The following is a 19,222-nucleotide window of genomic DNA, read 5'->3' as shown; positions in this document are numbered from 1 at the left end:
GTGAGAAATAGGTGAACAACTTGGAATGTGTTGATTTAAAAACGCCCATATAAACTGGTAATGTGAAGAACAGTTGGGGATTGTGTAATGAAGAAAACCTGTTTGGGGAATGTGTAGGAAACTGTTGGAATGTGTGGGGGAAATGAATTAAAATGGGATGCATTAAACTTGCACTAGATAATGTGTTAATAATAAATGGAGTGGTTTTTATCAAAAACAGATTCTTTGGGGAATATGTGAATATGAAACACAAGCTGTTGGGAAATGGTTTCTAAAATGGCTTATGGAATATGTAATTGATTTGTGAATGTGATTTTCTTAAACTGCACTTCTGTGGAATGTGTAATTAATAACTGGGGCATGTGTGGGAAATAAACCGTATGGGAATGAGTAATAACAAGAAAACTGTTTCTGGAGAATTTCATAAGAAACTACACAAATTTGGAATGTGTTAATGTGGGGGCTGGACTCTCTCTTTGGGTCACATACACAAAAATACCACTGGTTGGGGAATGCATAGTAAATGGACACCAACTGTTGAGAATGTGTGGTGGCGGAGAAATGAATGAATAAGGGAATGTGCTAATAAACTCATTGGGAATGTGTTTTTAAAAACTAAACTGGGGAGAGTTATAAAACTATTCTGGGGAATGTGTGAGTAACAAACACAGACTGTTGGGAATATGTAAAAATTGTTTTTGGAAATGTGGTTTTAACATAACTGTCTGTGGAATGTGTGACTTTAAAGTGGTGTGTTTGGGGAATGTGCAACAAAAACGGAAAGTTTTTCTTAAACTGGAAAATGTCATAAGAAACAGAACAGTTTGTGAAATGTCATATAAAAACACTGGGGAATGTATTAAACTATGTTTGGGAATGTTGATTTTAAAAACATACTAATGTGAACTATTGGGGAATGTGCAATGAAAAAACACAACTGGAATGTGGGGGGAGAGATGTTGGGGAAGGTGTAACAAAAGCACAGGCTGTTTAGAAAGAGTTGATGCAAAAATGCGCACAATTTGAGGAATGTGTGAATGATAAGCTTCCAAACAGGAAAATGTTTAAAAAAAACCTTGAACATTCGTTTGAAGGAAAACTTGTTTAGGGAATGTGTAATGAAACAACACTGGAAAATAAGGGAATGCTTTCCAAAAATCTGTTTGGAGGAATGTGTGAATAAAGGGCACAAGCTGTTGTGGAAATATGTAAACTGTTTTTGGGAATGTAGTGTAAAGTTTAGGAGTGCATGTGATGAAACAAAACTAGGGAATGTGATTTTTATTTAAAAAGCTGCAGTGTTTGGGAAAAGTTGCAGAAATGAATAAGGGAATGTGTTAATAAACCTCATTTTAGGAAATGACATAAGGAATGTGCATAAACTGTTGGAACTGTGTAAGAGCTTTTTTGGGAACATGATTTTAAACTGTTTTGGGAGAGTTGTAAAACGAACCTGTACTTTTGGTAATGTGGGTTTACAAAGGTTCTGTTTGGGGAATGTGTAATTAAAACATGCAGCTGGGTAATGTGTGTGTGGAGGAAGGAGTGTTAACTTGCACTGGAGAATGTGGTATTAAAAGCTGCTTTGGGCAATGTGTGAATAATAAACTGGGAACTTTGTTTTTAAAACATGGTTTCAAAAACTGTCAGGGAATGTGTGAAACTGATTTGTACGCTGGGGGTGCAGTGCGTGGGGAATATGTAACAAAACTGTGCTTGGAGTGTGCAATTAAACTCTGGGGAATGTGTGGAAAATCAGTGCATCAACTGCCAGGGAATGTATCATGGAAAACTGTTTGAGGAATGTGGTGTAAGAAATGTGCACAGACCTAATGTTTAAAAACTTGCACTCCTGGTAATATGCCACAGAACTGTTGCAATGTGTATAAAATACTGTTTGGGTAATGTATAGTAAACACAAACTGGGGAGAGGAATGAAAAAATAAGGGTACGTGGTTAAGACACTGGGGAAATGTGTAAAATAAACGTGTGTTTTGAATCTATTCAAACTGGGGTGTTGATAAAACCAGGCAATGTGTGAATGAACAAGCTGCTGGGAAACATTTAAAAAATTTTTGGGGATGTTGTTTTAAAAAGTTGGGGAATGTGTAATGAAACAACTGTTTGAATGCGTGATTTTTTTTTTCTTTGAAGTTTGGATAGTCTAATAGGCTGTAATGTTTGGAATGTGTGCAGGGGGATAATAAATGACTATTAATACAAACTGAAAATGCCATAAATGCACAAACTCGGGGTGTCATGAACTGTTGCTTAGGCAATGTGTCCATTAAACTTGGAATGAGTAAATACACCAGCTGTTGGGAAATGGGTAAAGACTTGTGTTTTGCGAACATGTTTTTAAATTGGGGAACGTGTGATCAAACTAAAATGCTGTTTGATTGTTAGGTGTTTTAGGGAATGTGTAATGAAGAAAACTGGGAATATGTCATGGAAAACTGCTGTTTTGGTCAAGGTGTTTAAAATTCTTTAGGGGAAAATATACACACTGTTTGGAGTGTGAATAATGAACATAAGCTGTTGGAGAGCATGTGATGTTTCTGGCAACATGGTTTGGAAAACCATTCAGGGAACGAGCAGTAAACACAAACTGTTGGCATATGCAGAAAAATAGATGTATAAACCAATACCAATGTGTTAAAACACCAACACAAAGTGAGGACTGTGCCAATGAGTGGTTGGATTGTGTCATGAGAACATATGCAGAATGTGTGGAAAAAGTAAAAAGGATGTGTTAAATGCTCACTGGGGAATGTGGTAGTAAACTTGGAATGGTTTTATAAAGTTTCTTTGGCAGATGTGAGTAATAAACACAAGCTGTTTAGAAATAAATTTTGGGAACATGTTTTTATAGCACTTTAGGAGATGTGAAGTGATATTTCTGTGATCTGTTAATGTGATTCTAAGTGCATGGTTAAGTGTGTAATAGCTGTGCTTGGGGAATGCAATTAAAGTTATTTGGCAATGTGGAAAATCAATTAACTGTTTGGAATGTGTCAAAAGAAACTTGGAATGTGTTAATGGAAACTTTGTGTCATATGTACGAAAATACCATACTTTGGGGAATGCATAGTAAATACACACCAACTGTTGAGAATATGGAAAAATGAAGAAAAAAGGAATCTGCTAATAAACTTACATTGTGAATGTGTTAATACTCAAACTGGGGAGTGTTATAAAACTATTCTGGGGAATGTGTGAATAATGAACACAGGCTGTTAGGAATGTGTTTATAAAAAAAATTGTGTTTTATGGTTTTAAAACTGTTTGCAGAATGTATGACTTTGAAGTGCTGTTTGGGGAAAGCTTAAGCTGCTGTATTTTGGGAAATGTGACAAATTAAGGAACTAGGATGTGTTAATAAAAACAAATTGGAAAAAAAACCAAACTGAAATAAACTGAGAAACAGGTGTGTGTTAACCTACTAGAATGTGTTTTCAATGCATACAGACTGGGTTGTGTTCATAAAACTATTTTGGGAATAATGAACACAAGCTGTTTGGGAATATTTAAACTTTCGGTGAACATAGCTGAAAGTGAACGTGTAATAAAACAACTACTTGGGGAATGTGCTTTACTTAGAATGTGCAAAAAGCTGCAGTGCTTAGAATGTGTGGGGGTGGATGAATAAACAAGGGAATATGTTAATAAAAACTGTGTGAATGTCATGAACGCACACACAAATGTCATATACTGTTGTTTGGCCAATGTGCCAATAAAACTTGGAATGTGCAAATACACACCAGCTGTTTGGAAATGGGTGAAGACTTTTCAAAAAAACTTTGGAATATGTAATGAAAATGCATTTTGAGTGATTTGGGGCTTTGTGGGGAATGTGTAATGGAAAGCTATTGTCTGGGGATGTGCTACTGCAAAAATACAGTCTTCAATAATGTGTGTTTTTAAAAAGACACAAAGCTGTTTAGGAAATGTGTGAATAATGAACACAAACTGTTTGGGAATGTGAAAACTAGTGTTTGGAACTGTTTTAAACTGTAGGGAACGTGTACTGCAACTGGGGAATGTGTGATTTTTTTTAAAGTGCTGTTTTTGGAAACTATAATAAACTGGAGCATGTGTGAACAATAAACAAGGGGATGTGTTAATGAAAACATTGACACCGGGAAATGTCACAATAAATGTGCACATTGTTTGTATTTCATGACAGGCTGCAATCTGTTGCTTGAAGAATGTGTCATTAAAAACAAGCTCTTGCACAATGTTTTCTGGAATGTAGTTAAACTGTTTAGGGAATGTGTACTGCAACAAAACTGCCATGTTGTGTTAATGTGTCATTAAAATTTTCTGAAGGAATGTGTAGAATAAAGCCTCTGGCAAACACTTAAGAGAAAAACACAGCTTAAAAGCACTGTTTGGAAACATGTCATGAAAATAAACTGTTTCCGGATTGTTAAACAATTAGGCAGTGTGCAATAAAAATACCCCCGTTTGGGAATGTTTCATATTGGGAAATTCAGCTGTGGCTTGGGGAATGTGTTAAACCATAAGTTTCTGGGTAATGTGTATTGGGAAATGTTCAATAAAAACAACCTCTGCAGAATGTGTGGAAAATGAAAACTTTGGGGATTATGAAATCAATTGTGGAATGTGTGGGGAAAAATAAGTTGGGGAATGTGGTGTAAACATGCACAGTGGTAATGTGTTGGAATATGCAAAAACTGGTTTTTGGGAGTGTTTCAGATGTGAGGCATCACTAATGAAACCTGCTGTTTTGGGAATATAATTTTGAATGAGCTGTTCACGGAATGTATGATTAAATACACACTTGGAACGGTGTGTGTGTGGGAGTGAATAAACAAGGGAATGTGTTCAAAAGCAAAACAATTTGAAATGTTTCTAAAAAATATACAACATGGTGTTATAACAGGAAATGTGAGAATAATGAACACAATGCTGTCTAGGTAAATTTAATCTTTTGGAACTTGATTTTTAAATGGTTTTTGGAAAGGTGTCATGAAACAACTGGGGAGATGTGTGATAAAGTTGCATGTCTGGGGAAACTAATCAGGTGCAACATTTGAAATGTGTGAGGAATAAAGAAAGCAAAGTGTTAACAACTTAATGTGTATTTAAGAAACATAGGAACTGCAGTATTACAAAATTATTTTGGTGAATGACAATCAACTGTTCAGAATAAAGCAATTCAATGCTTCAGGGAAACGTAATAACACAAAGACCTTGGAAAAGCAGAATAAAGGTGCAATGCTTTGTTAATATGTGATAAAGGGAATGTTTTACTAGAAAAACTGTTTCAGGAATGTACTGCCAAAACAAAGAGGGAAATGTTAAAATTATTCTTGAAGAACATTTGCCTTTTTAAAAAGTGATGGGATGTGTAATGAAACAAGTGCTATTTTCTGACATGTAATAAAGAACAAATGTGTTGTGACAAAACTACTCAAATGTGTGAGAAAATGAAATGCAAATGCATTGTTAAACAGTAAGTCATGAACTAATCTTGTACAAAATGAGTGTTAATGATTAACCAATTGTCAATAACAAACTGTTGGAATGTGCTGAGAATGTAGTAGGTCTAAGAGGTAGAGTTAGGTTGTGAGTTAGCGGCCAGTGGGAAAATTATCCCTCTTGTGTTCATTGATCTCGTTACTGGAGATTCAGTCTCACTGTACCCTGCCACTTTGATTGGCTCACAGGTTCATGATCTTGGTCTGGTTCCACTCGCCTTTACTGCGATCTGTGCCTTATTCCAGAATCCATATCTTAATAGGGTAGGGTATTTTGTACTTGTGGAGGGTTTTGTCTAGTGGGGGTGTTGGTAAGGGTTAGTCGGGCTGTTGGCTTGGGTTAGTCGGGGAGTTGGCTAGGCTTGTGTAATGTTAGGTTTAGGGGAAGGGGCTAGGGGAGGTGGTGGTGAATTTGGGACCCGGTTGTAAGTGTTTGGGGGGGAAACATACGTGAGTGTATGTGGGATCAGGAGGGGTGCCCGTTGGCTGGTCTGGGTGAGGAAGCTGTCTGTGATCTGTATATCGGAATGCATGTCGGCTGGCTGGGGGTGGAACATGGAATGTGCTGTGTCGGGGAGCCGGCTGATACCCGGGCTAAGTGTTTTGGGGGAAAAATACAAAAAGTGTGTGTGTGTGGTCAGAAGGGGTGAGTGTTGCCTGGTCTGTGTTAGGGTCTAAGACAACTTTTGTCCCCCAACTTAAATGTATCGGGAGGTGTGTGGGATGAGGGGGTGGTACATGTGAGCTGGTCTCTTGGGGCTGGTTTCTGTCTGTGTGAGGGTGTGCGAGTGTACGTCAGGTGAGGGGGACGATCTTTTTTTGGCATTGGGTCCCCAGTCTGTTCCAACAGTTTCTGGAATGACTATGCTCTCTCCTTCAGACCTGTCTGCATGGTGAGTGACCCCTGACCCTGCACGCGAGACCCTTCTGTTTGGAATATGAGCCCCCCCCGACCCCTTGACCCTCTCTGCCCCGACCCTGTAAACCCTGCCCTCTAACCCCTTCTACCCTCTCATCCCTTGAATCTCTCTGCCCTTCTACACCTTGACCCTTTCACACCCTGCTCTTTGACCCCCACTCCCCTGACCCTCCTGCCCTCTCAGTCCTCACCCTCCGGCTCCTTTCCCTTTCCTGCCTGACCCCCTTATCCTCCCACCTCCTGCTCCGTGCCTGATGACCCCGTGCCCTGTGCAGTGGGGTTCCGAGGGCAGGGGGTCAGAGTGTTCTCTTATTGCCTGACCCCAATGACATACCTGTCCCTGTTCTGTGACCACTGACCTTGGCTTGGGCCTTGTGACCCCTCGGGGCCTGACCCTGGGGTCACTGAGCCCAGGAACAGTGGATCATTCTCATGGGATCCAGGCTGAGCCCAGGAACAGCAGATCATTCCCATGGGATCCGGGCTGAGCCCCAGGAATGCGGATCATTCCCATTCGATCCGAGCTGAGCCCAGGAACAGCGGATCATTCCCATGGGATTAGGCTGAACCTCAGGAATGCGGATCATTCCCGCGGGATTAGGCTGCGCCCCAGGAACGCAGATCATTCCCTGAAACATTCCTGTCTCAGCAGGATTCCCAGGAGCAGAAGATCTGCCTGTTTGAGATGGCTGGGTTCAAGGGCCGGAAGATGGAGGTCTGTGATGATGATGTTCCAAGCCTCTTCTCCCACGGATTCAGTAACAGGGTGGGAAGTGTTCAGGTGACTGGAGGCAGGTGAGTGCGGAGATGGAGGGGGAGGGAGGGAGGGAGAGGGATTCAGTAACAGGATGGGAAGTGTCGAGGTGACCAGGGACAGGTGAGTGCGGAGTGGTTAGGGAGGGAGAGGGATTGGGGACTTTCTGGGGTTGGGAGGTTCAGGGGTTGGGGTGCTTTGGGGTTTACACTCCCTCACTGCCCGGTTTAACCCTCACTCCCCCTCTCTCTCTCCCACAGTTGGGTGGGATATGAATTCCCAGGATATCGGGGTTACTAGTTTCTCCTGGAGAAGGGCGAGTTCGGACACTGGAACCAGTGGGGGACTCGACAGCCCCAGATCCAGTCCGTCCATCGTATCCGTAACCAGAACTGGCACCCCCACAGCTACTTCACCCCATCCAAGTGAGGGGGCGGCGTCTGCTCTCCGCAGAGGGGTCGGGGTCCAAGGCCGAGGGGAGCTGAGCTGGGGAGGGGTCATAGGGTGTGGGGAACCGAGCTGGGGAGGGGCTGGGGTCCGAGGGCAAGGGGAACCAAGCTGGGGAGGGGTTAGGGGTTAAAGGGCGTGGGGAACCGAACTGGGGGGGGGGTTCAGGGGGTCATGGTACGTGAGGAACTGAGCCAGAGAGGGTCAGGGATCAGAGGGTGTGAAGATCCAAAGTGGGGAGGGTCAGAGGTCAGAATACGTGGGGAACAGATCTGGGGAGGGGTCAGAGGGCATGGGGATCTAAACTGGGAAGGGGCTGGGGGTCAGAGGGCATAGAGATATGAGCCGGGGAGCCATTAGGGGTCAGAGGGTGTGGTCATCCTGGTGATAATGGTCAGTGTCACCATGGGTCTAGGAGTTGGGTGTTAGTGTCAGGGTAACCGTGGTGTTAGGGGTCAGTGTCAGGGTATCTAGGGGTTAGGTCAGTGATGGGAAAGTTTGGGGGAAACTGGCACAAGGCGAGGGGTTTACAGGTCAGGCTCCCCCCCCCCACATTCCCCCCCCACCTTCCCCCCCTCCCCTCCATAGGAGGGGGTGAACTCAAGGCAGAAACTCTCCAAGTGTTCCCTGGGGTCTTCCTGAGGTGTCGGGGCCAGGGTCTTACGGGGTCAGGTGGTATAACTGGGGTAACCAATGTAACTGGTTTAACGATGTAACCGGTACAACTGATGTAACACCAAACCTCACAATAAATAAAGAACTTGCAAACAGTCTGTGCCTTGGTCTCTCACAAACTTCCCACTGTCCCCACTGCCACCTGATCCCCTACACCTGGTCCTCACCCCCACTCCTGATACCCCCCCACACCTGGTCCCCCATTGTGTTATGTGTTGTTACGTAGTTATAATGAAGAACTACAGTTCCCAGCAGGCAATGCAAGGGGTCACATGGGGGAACAGGAAGTGGCTGGAGAGAGCGGGAGAAGCCAGCCTGTCTGTGCAGTCTGTTGTTGTTTTAAATAAATGTTCAGATGTTAAACCCACACCAAGTTTGTCTCGTGATGAAGAACAAACATAACATGGTGTCAGAAGTGGGATTAATTCAATCGTCGTCATCCTCATCTTCCTCTTCTTCTACAACTTTTTCTTTTCAACTTTGGTAGCTGGAGTCATTTTAGTAGTATCGGTCTTTGTTTTAGCACGATATGCTGCAAGATCCTGTTCATATCTTTCCTTGAGCTTGGTTGCCCTCTTTTCATAAGGAATCTTATCACTTGCAGATGTTGCATTCCAAAGCTCTCCCAGCTTCCTGGCCGTCTCCCCAATTGATAAACCAGAATTTTCCTCTTTAATTTTTTGGACGCCAGTCAGAACAGAATACAAAGAAAGCAGATGGAGGCCTCTTTGGTGCATTAGGGTCCTTCTGTCTCTTTGTTTTCTTGGCACCTGTTGGTGGCACGTAGTTTTTCATTCCTTTGTCCCAACGAAGCTTCTTTTGCCTTTTCTTCAAATTTTGTTTTCTCTTTGCCAGTCATTGACTTCCACCTTTCTGCACACTTCTTTGAAAATTCCGGAAAGTTGACAGTCGCATCAGGATGCTTCTTCAAGTTTGGACAAAGAAGGCATACGAGGACATTTTGCCTCAAGGTTTTTTGGGGTCACCTCCCCTTACCATTTTGGCCTTTTCCTGTTTAGAATATGCTGAATTTTGGTCCTCTCGGAGCCTGAAAGCGAGGTGCTGTTGTAGAGTCTTTCCTTGCACTTGGTCCGCACGCTAACAATCAGCCTCACTCCGTCTCTTGCTGTAATGATTGTCAGAATCGCTGACGTGGCGAGGGAGCACATTGTTCCTGAAGTTCAGCAGTCACCAGATTTGCCAAGAGAGATTCAGGTGAGAGGCCGAGAGTTCCCGTTATGGATAAGTTAAGTCCTCCCACGCCTATGCAGTTTACTGGCAATCTAGCCGATAACTGGAAACGCTTCAAACAGCGATTCAACATACATTTAGATGCCAGTGGAGTGGGAAGGAACAATGAAAAATCGAAAGTGTCTATTTTTCTGCACGTGATTGGCAAAGATGCTTTGGACATCTATAACAGCTTTCAAATTGGTGAGACAGCTTTTGAGTTGGGCACCTTGATGGGAAAATTTGAGGAGTATTTTATCCCAAATCAAAACATCACATTTGAGAAACTCACTATTTAAAGACAGAATAGTTTGTGGAATTCCAGATAATGGACTCAGAGAAAGACTGTTGCATGAAAAAGATTTGACCCTGGAAAAGGCGGTGAATATGTGTAGGTCAGCAGAAACCACATGAACACAAACTAAGGAGCTGTACAGAGCAGACACGACAGTGCATTCTGTGAAAACAGAGAAGCAGCTTCCAAGGCGTTTCCGAAAGCAACAGCAAATCAAAGAGGAAGTAAATCCACATTCATACCAGATCCAGATGGAGCGAGGGACACCTCTGAGGAGGAACTGTGTGGATCCATGACCACAAGCTCCAACCCATGGCTGTGACCCGTCCCCTGTTAGTACACCAAAGGGGCCAGCATAGGGAGAAAATGAACATGTGGACCAGAGCTCCCAGGTAAACACCAGTGCAGCAAATGAAAGCAACACACCTGCGGAAACAAGCACCAGACCAAAAAGGACCATAAAACCACCTCAGAGACTGATTGAAAGCTGCTGAGTTCTTGGCAGGTTTATAAGGACAAAGTATTGTGTTTGTTTTTTCTTTAAAGGGGGAAGATGTGTTATTATGTGTTGTTATGTAGTTATAATGAAGAACTACAGTTCCCAGCAGACAATGCAAGGGGTCACATGGGGGAACAGGAAGTGGCTGGAAAGAGTGGGAAAAGCCAACCAGCCTGTCTGTGCAGTCTGTTGTTGTTTTAAATAAATGTTCAGATGTTAAACCCACACCAAGTTTGTCTCGTGATGAAGAACAAACATAACACCCCCTTCACCTGATCCCCCCACACCTGGTCCCCACACCTGGCCCTCAACCCCACATCTGGTCCCCACCACCACCTGACTCCCCCTACACCTGGACCCCACTCCCACACCTGGTTCCCCACCACACCTGATCACCCCCATACCTGGTCCCCACCCTCACCTGGTCACTCCCACACCTGGTCCCCATCCCCATACCTGGTCTCGACTCTCACACCTGGTCTCCACCCTCACCTGGTCCCCCCCTCACACCTGGACCGCACCTCCACACCTGGTATCCACCCCCACACCTGATTCTCCCCATACCTGGTCCCCACCCTCACCTGGTCACTCCCACACCTTGTCCCCGTCCCCACCCTCACACCTGGTCCCCACTCTCACCTGCTCCCCACCCCCACACCTGGTCCCCACCCTCACACCTGGTCCCCACTCTCACCTGCTCCCCACCCCCACACCTGGTCCCCACCCTCACACCTGGTCCCCACTCTCACCTGCTCCCCACCCTCACACCTGGTCCCCACCCTCACACCTGGTCCCCACTCTCACCTGGTCCCCACCCCCACACCTGGTCCCCACCCTCACCTGGTCACTCCCACTGCTGGTCTCCATCCCCACACCTGGACCCCACACCCAGACCACCCTCCACACTGCTCGAGGGTCACTCCCTCTGACTTCCCTCTCACCCACCCACCATCCCCTTCCCAATTCGCTATACTTTTCTCTCCCTCCCTCCGTCTCCACCCTCCCACCCAACCTCCCCCCTCGCTCCCCTTCCTCCCTTGCTCCCTCTCTGGGAAGGGGTTATGGTCAGGGCTGTACAAGTTGTACAAGACGTCGGTGAGACCACACGTGGAGAACTGTGTCCAGTTCTGGTCGCCCAGCTGAGGGAAGATTCACGGGAATGTCACCGGGACCGGAGGGACTGAGTTACGGAGAGAGATCGGGGCAGGTTGGGACTTCATTCCCTTGGAGCGTGAGAGGTGAGGTGTATAAAACCACGAAGGGCATCAATAGGGTAAATGTACACAGTCCTTTCCCCCCTAGGGGTCGGGGGAATCGAGAACCAGAAGGCACAGGTTTAAGGTGAGTGGGGGAAAACATTTAGTAGGGAACTTCGTCATCCAGAGGGTGGTCCGTGTGTGAACGGGCCGCCAGAGGTAGGGGTCGAGGCAGGGACGTTAACAACACTCGGACAGGTCCGTGGATGGGGAAGGTTCAGAGGGATACGGGCCTAACGCGGGGAGATGGGACCGGCTGGGATGGGGATCTAGGCCGGCATGGACCGGTTGGGCCGAAGGGCCTGTTACCGTGCGGTGTGACCCTGGATACAGTGGACAGTGATTGAGTTCATCACCTGTACTTACCTGGGGTCTCACCAACACATCTCCTCGGGTTACACAATAACAAAGCTTTGCAAATTACACCTTCATTTGGAAAAGTTATCGCGAAGTTCAGCAGATGCACCAGCACAGAACGTAGGGGTCGAATGGCCTCTTTCCCTGCCATTAATTGTCAGATGTCACGGGGAAATGACATTTCCTTGCCCAGACCTCTGCAGTAAGTCACCGCCACCCTCCCCTCTGCCCCAGAGTCCGAGTGACCACTCGTCCCCGGTAGTTACTGAGATTGGGAGTGATCGGTCATGATGCTGGGATGATGTTGTGACTTTAGGGTTATCACGGTACCGAGCAGCACAGTAACGAACGGCTGTCCGGACAGAACCGCACTCCGCCCACAATATTTCACAATAATCATGTGAATAAAGATTGAGTTTTCACTTTGCGGCGGTAATAAAACTTCGGGACCTGGGATTCCGATGGGACATCAGAATATTCTGTGTTATTGAAACGGGTCCCGAAATGCTGTCGTCTCTCCCGTTACACGTGGACCGACCCAGGCACCGCCCAACTCTGCACCGGGGCTTCAATTAGTGTCGGCCACGTTGCTGCTGCCGATTGGAGAAGGTCAAGTGGGTGTCGATTGGAAGGGGGCAGCGGCTGGATGAAGCTGTGCTCAGTCTGTTAATGAAGAGCGAAACTCCGCCGGGGTTGTTGTCCTCCCTGGGGAGGAAGGTGATGGGGTATCTGGCAACGACTGGGAGACGGCGAATGGTTCAGGTAAGACTGGTTCTCTCCACCCCACCCCACCCTCTTGGGGGACCATCTACCAACCTGTGACCGGTCTGGAGTTTGTCTGCTTGAATCAATGATCCCAGTAGGAACCTTGAGGTGCCTCTCCGAGGAAGGAGGTCACACCTGTAAGTTCTTGCACACATTCTACCTTTGAGATTACTGACAGTTTCAGAGACCAGGCCAGGACTCGCTACTAATTGCACCTTGTCTCTCCTCAGTCTTCCTGCTTTCAGCACTTGTTTTGATGGTTCTGACTTCTTTGAAAGAAATTTTAAAAACTGCCTTTGGGAAGTTTGCTGGAATTGTGTGGTGGGGGGAAGGAAATAAGTTGCAGGCAACAAATGTCTGAAATCTGTTGTACTGGATGCCAGGAGAATGTCTTTGTGATGACCCTTCACTGTGGAAATGGTGTATGGTCACTCCCATGTAATTGGATGTGTGTTCCCCAAACTTCATTCCATTGTCTGAGGTTTTTGGTCTTGTGACTTCTTGTGCCAGAATATTGTGCCCTGTGCTTGCTGCAGCTCTAATGCTGATAAAATTGTTTGCGTTAACATTAACGTAATTTGCCAGTCTGGTCAATGGATTATTGGTTTATTATTGTCACATGTACTGAGGTAGTGAAAAATTTTGTTTCATCACATCAGTCCATTGAGGTCGTACAAGAGGAAACAATAACAGAATGCAGAATGAGGTGTCACAGCTACAGAGAAGTTGTCTGCCTGCACTAAGGTGCAACGGCCATGATGAGATCAAGAGTCCATCTTTTAGTGTACGAGAGATCCATTCAATAGTCTTATAACAGCGGGGTAGGAGCTGTCCTTGAGCCTGGTGGTATGAGCTTTCAGGCATTTGTATCTTCTGCCTGACTGGAGGGTGGAAGAAGAGAGAATGTCTGGGGTGGGTGGGGTCTTTGATTATGTCAGCTGCTTTCCCGAGGCAGCATGAAATGTAGACGCGGTCAGCCGAGGGGAGGCTGGTTTCCGTCACGTGCTAGGCTATGTCCACAACTCTGCTTTCTTGTGGTCCTGGGCAGAGCAGTTGCCGTCCCAAGCTGGGAATCATCCGGATAGGATGCTTTCTGTGGGGCACCGATAAAAGTTGGTGAGGGTTAACGGGGATGTGCTGAATTTATTTAGCCTCCTGAGGAAGTAGAGCCACCAGTGAGCTTTCTTGGCCATGGTGTCTCAGTGGTTGGACCAGGATGTTGGTGATGTTCACTCCTGGGAACTTGAAGGAAATGGGGTGGGGGGAATATGTGAATAATTCCTCTGACTGGAAGAACACAGAGGAGCATATTATTATTTATAACATAGAAAAGCACAGGAACAGACCCTTTAGCTCATGACGTCTGTGACTGCGATCCGAACCAAACTGATCCCACCTGCCTGCACGTGTCGGTATCCCTGCATTCCCCGCCCGTTCATGACCCTGACTAAATGTGCCCAATGTTTCTATCTAGTTGGGAAATGGCAAACACTGGAGGGTTTAGGTTTAAGGTGAGAGGGGAAAGTTTAAGGGGGATTTGAGGCTTTATTTAGATCTGCAGTCTACTGGAGGAACTTGTCTCGAGCTGCTGCTCTGTAAATCACAAAGACTAAACGTTATTTTCTGCTGGATGTGTATCTTGGGGCCTGGGGATATATTGAAAATTCAGTCTGCTCTTGTCAAGTGTAGAAGACTGGGGAGCGGTATCGTGTCCCTGAGGACTGTTTGCAGGAAGTGAGTCCAGCTGCAGCCCCTCTCTGCCCACATGGATCTGTTGGGGCAGCAGCTGGACCTCAGCACAGAACGTGTTGTAGAGAGGTTCAGTCGGGGAGGTGGTGGCAAAGGTTCAGATGGGGAGGTGGGTCGGGGCCTGATGGGAGGGGTAGATCAGAAGTGCAGGAGCCCCTGTGACTGTTACCCTCCAACTGTTTTGGGAACTATTGAGGATAGCCTTTCTGGGTGTGTGTGTGGGGGGGGGGAAGCCTTGGGTGGGGGTGTAGCCTTTTTGGGTGTTGGGGGGTAGCCTTGGGTGGGGGATGACGGTAGCAGGCAGGTCAATGACATCACAACTGGTTTTGTTTATACTGCAGGGGAGGGCAGTGTTTGGTGAGCAACAGTGAGGGACACGGACAGATTCTGTGGCCATGAACGAGACTCTCAAGTGGTGTCTCCCTGGTGCCAGGGTTGTCACGAACCAGCAACAAAAGAAACACACTGAGCATGATTTAGTGTTAAAAACTATTTTATTAATCACTACTTATGATGATACGTAAAATAAAAGTAAAAATGTTAGTATGTTAGAATTCAAGAATGTTAAACCTCGAACGTTAACCCCAAAACTAAACTCTTCGTGTGTGTGTGTGACAAAGTCCAAAACTCCCAGTTCCGGAATGGTTCTTAAAGTTCAGTTCCGCAAGCCATAAGGTGAAACATGAGCAAGGGCTTCTTCAACAACCACCGTTGTCTGAAGATAAGATGTAGATGTAGAAAAACATAGAGAGAGTACATACGAAATCCAAATGTTCCACGATGGAACCCAAACGACACTTCAGTGTTTACTCGGTAGTGACTTCCTCACCCCGCAAGCATCCGAACCGTGGTCGTCCACACACAAATACCTGTTTCCTTCTACAGGTCAGCAACAAAGTGAACTCCACCGGATTACTTCCAACTTCCATACATGGATTTCAGTGGCAAACACAGTTATTGTTTCTCATCCATCGATAGAGAAAACAAGCAGGCTGGTGTCTCTCTCCCTTCTCTCTCTCTCTCCCTCCTTCTTCTGACTTCTTCAACAACGTCATTACGTCCTTTATCTTCTATTGACGTAAGCACGCCCCACACACACATACACACACACTCTCTATCTTAAAGGGACATTCACGGAGTCCTTAACAGGGTTAAGGATGTCTGAGTGGGAACAGGACATTCTGAAAGGGGAGGGTGGGCAGACAGAGGCTATGGTCCAGACTGGTACTAACAACATAGACAGGAAGAGAGGAGAGGTCCTGCAAAGGGAATTTGGGGAGTTGGGTGGAAAGTTTGAAAAGCAGGACCTTCTAGCAGCTCAATGTTCCAGGGTTTTGAAAGTGATAGAGGGATGTAGAAGAGGTGGAGGAGTTGCACTATTCGGGGAGGATGTCACACTGCACATGGAGAGCTCCTCCACTGAGGGCACATGGGTTGACACACAGGTGCAATCACTTTGGGATTATACTACTGGCCCCTGTGTAGCCACCTGGAGACCTCTGGCTGTTCACCCTCTTCTCAAAATGCCCTGTCTGCTCCAATACATCCCTGACCCTGGCACCACCCTGGAGTTTCACTTGTGGCCACAGACATGTAGACAGATTATGGAAAGGTGTAAAAGTGAATGGGTTTTCATGGTGGTGACTTTAACTTCCCCAACATTACTTCCTTAGAGCAAGATATTTGATGCAGAATTTGTTTGGTGCACCCAAGAGGGTTTCTTGAAGCAATGTGCAGATATTCCAGGTTGAGGTGGGACCATACTGGACCTGGTGTTGGGAAATGGGCCTGACCAGGTGACCTGGTGTTTCAGTGGGAGAGCATTTGGGGAACAGTGGTCATAACTCCAGTTTCGAGATAGTTATGAAACAAGGATGTCTGATGTGATCCTGTTCACAGGTAACTGGTTTGTCAAGGCCAAACGAGTGGCAGAGGGTTGCTGCACTGAAAGCCTCCCGTCCAGTGTCTGTGATGACAGATGTAACTCTAGTCCTTCTGGGAAGTGCATTTTGGAGCAGTGTGCAGAAGGATCTGGGTGTGAGCAGTTGAAACACTTCAAAGTCAAGTGTTCAGACTGTCTTTGAGTTTAAGTTTCATGGAAGGACGATCATAGGTCACCACTGAATTCCTTGTTCTACCTGTGGATGCATCAATACTTAATGTCTCCTGGGTACATGTTATACCACACAGGGAGCCTGGAGCACCCTGGAAGCTGATGCTCTCTGTCTCCTGTGTGTACACCAGCATAGGCCAAAACAAAGTTCTGGAGTAGGCTTGATGGGCTGAATGGCCTAATTCTGCTCCTAATCTTGTGATCTTATTGTTGGCCATGTCTTTAATTTGTAGATGGAACTTGTTCTTCAGACTAGGTGTTGTACTGAACTATGGCTTTAGCTGGTATCAGGCCAGGGGTATGTTTAACAGACACTGTGCCCGTTGTGAACATCTGTGTACACATTTTCAATGTCAACACTGAAACATGTGGCTGGGGGAATGCAGTCAGGAATGTGACTCTCTCTGCAGATCGATGGGGCCATTGTCTGTGTGGATTGAGGAAAGGGTCCACTGACCCAAAGAATTCACTGTGCAATGGTTACCTGGTGGATTTTCTCCAACTACTGATGGCACACTTGTGAATTTGGGAGAGTATCTTTCTTTGGGGCTGTTATACACCCAGGTACCGCAATTATTTCTCCTCCATCAGGACTGAGTTGTTTCTGATGTCTTTAATTGGTGCTGTTTCTTTACAGATGGGTTTCCATTCAGCATTCTGTTGGTTAGTTGCTTGTCTTATTGCAGTTGCCTGTCTATGATGGTAGTTCTGTTGTTAACTGCTGGTTTAATGACCAGGTTGCCTTTAAATCGCTCAGTGTCAGTCTGAGTTGCAAAGCAGTCAATCTCACCCCAACCCTGGTGGGTTTTCATCAACAGCACTGTCGGCCCCATTGGAAACAGCAGTTTGTCCTGACTCCCCTTGTCCAAGTCCACTTTCATTTATCCACTGACTGGAGACATTTGGGTTCATTATCCAGTTTCCTCCCCTTGGACATCTGCTTTGAGGTTTAACCAACTGGTTCTCTTTATTGGTATTTGTGGAACAAGGTAATTAGGAGGATGTCACTGAAATGTCAGGGTGTCTGTCAGCACAGAGGCTGGGATTCTGGTAACTGCGCAGCAGGACCTCTGTCCTCTCACACTCTTGATTTCCATCAATCTTCTCGTCTTGTTGTGAACTGCCACTATGTTGCTTGGACTTCAATTGTCCCTGGTCTGTTTTGTTAGTTCTCCTCAGAGCTTCTTCACTGAGGCTTCCGTCCCACGCCCAGTCCCCAAGGGGATTTCTGTTGGGGTCCAAGTTGCAATACTTTGTGTTCCAGATTCCAGCATCTGCAGTGTCTTGTCTCTGGGATACAAGGTGATGGGTGTGTTAATTAAATAAAGGGCTTTCAGGGTTATGTTGGTGCAGCAAGACTTTGGATAAACCAGTGCAAAGATCTGGCTACATTGGAGGTCACCGATCCTGTCATGGAATGAGACAGTTCAGTTTGCGAACTCAGTTGCTGCTGCCTTGGATAATCTTCTCAAATTAACAAATCAATCTGGTCTTGGTAAAGACTTTATCCACACCTTTAGTGTTATATTCAATGTGCTTTATTTCTTTTGCCTAGATCTTGGAATCAAAAGCCAAATTGAATTCTTAAAGCTATGAAAAGTTTCATTTTATAAAGTGAGTTAACCTGTCTGACATTTTAATAACCTGGTTAATGTTGGGAAGTTAATGACTCTGCTCCTCTTGGAATCTGGGCTGCCTTTAAAAATCAGCTGATCAGAAAACTCTGCCTGTCTGCTGAAATTCATGTGATCAAGAGTTTGGATGCATTCCACTGTGACCAATCTTCTGCATGTTACTGATTTCCTGGGAAAGAAAGTGCACGAGGTTCTATGCTTTGAGCCACTGTTGACACAGTAGGTGTCCAATAACAATATTTGACACCCAGAGCCGTTTTCAGGTTCCCTGTCCAGTGAAGTTTTGCTGCAGCTTGGAGAACAGACCTGAATCTCAGCAGCACATTCAAAGGCCAGTTGTGGACTTGTCACTGGAACAGTTCTCCCTGGGTGGTTATTGTCACCCCCTCCCCAACACCCACCTTGCCAGGTGTCTGGGATCATCTGGGAAGATATCAGCAGATGGACTTCTGTGGAATCCCCTGGTAGAATTGACAGTTCAAGTTTCTCTTCTGTTTGCTTTTGCTTTGTATTCTCTAAACGTTCTTCTCAATGTTCACCTGCTCCCTACTGGGCCTTGAGTCCTAATTATTTCCTAGTTTTTTGTTGCTGCTGAGTTATTTCTGAAGTTTGTGGTGTGTTTTTGATACTTTAAATGTTGAAGTTGGAATTGTTTCAGGACACTAACTTGGGTGAATGGATGTGTGGGCGCAGAGGAGCAGCCTTTAATATATTTTGTAATAAGTTGTAGGAGGTGAAGATGGTCAGAATATCTACCACATGGTAGGGGTGTCAGAAAGAGGGCATAGGTACAAGGAGTTTTGAAAGGGATCTGGAATGTTCTCCCAGATGAGGTGATGGAATTGATGGTGTCTCTGTCTGAAACACTGAGACAGCCCACAGGAAGACAAGACTCGGAAGGATCTGGGCCCATTGCAGGCAAATGGGATGGTGCAGATGGACAAAGATTTACATGGAGTTGGTCAGACAAAACCTGTTTGTGTACAGCCGACAAAGGCCAAACGGATCTTGATGATGCAGCTTTG

At 45.8% G+C, this 19,222-nt stretch overlaps 2 pseudogenes; one reads left to right on the top strand and one right to left on the bottom strand.

Moving 5' to 3' along the window:
* The window catches only part of LOC127583858 (beta-crystallin B1-like), a 52,956-nt pseudogene extending 45,350 nt beyond the window's left edge, over window positions 1–7,606 (top strand).
* A 1,119-nt stretch (window positions 7,607–8,725) lies between these two features.
* Window positions 8,726–9,298, bottom strand: LOC127583992 (high mobility group protein B1-like; annotated as a pseudogene).
* Between the last annotated feature and the right edge of the window lie 9,924 nt (window positions 9,299–19,222).

The sequence above is a fragment of the Pristis pectinata genome, chromosome 28 (genome assembly GCF_009764475.1).
Source record: "Pristis pectinata isolate sPriPec2 chromosome 28, sPriPec2.1.pri, whole genome shotgun sequence".
Classification (NCBI taxonomy): domain Eukaryota; kingdom Metazoa; phylum Chordata; class Chondrichthyes; order Rhinopristiformes; family Pristidae; genus Pristis; species Pristis pectinata.
Note: the sequence above shows the minus strand (reverse complement) of the source record. Positions and strands in the feature narration are given on the sequence as shown.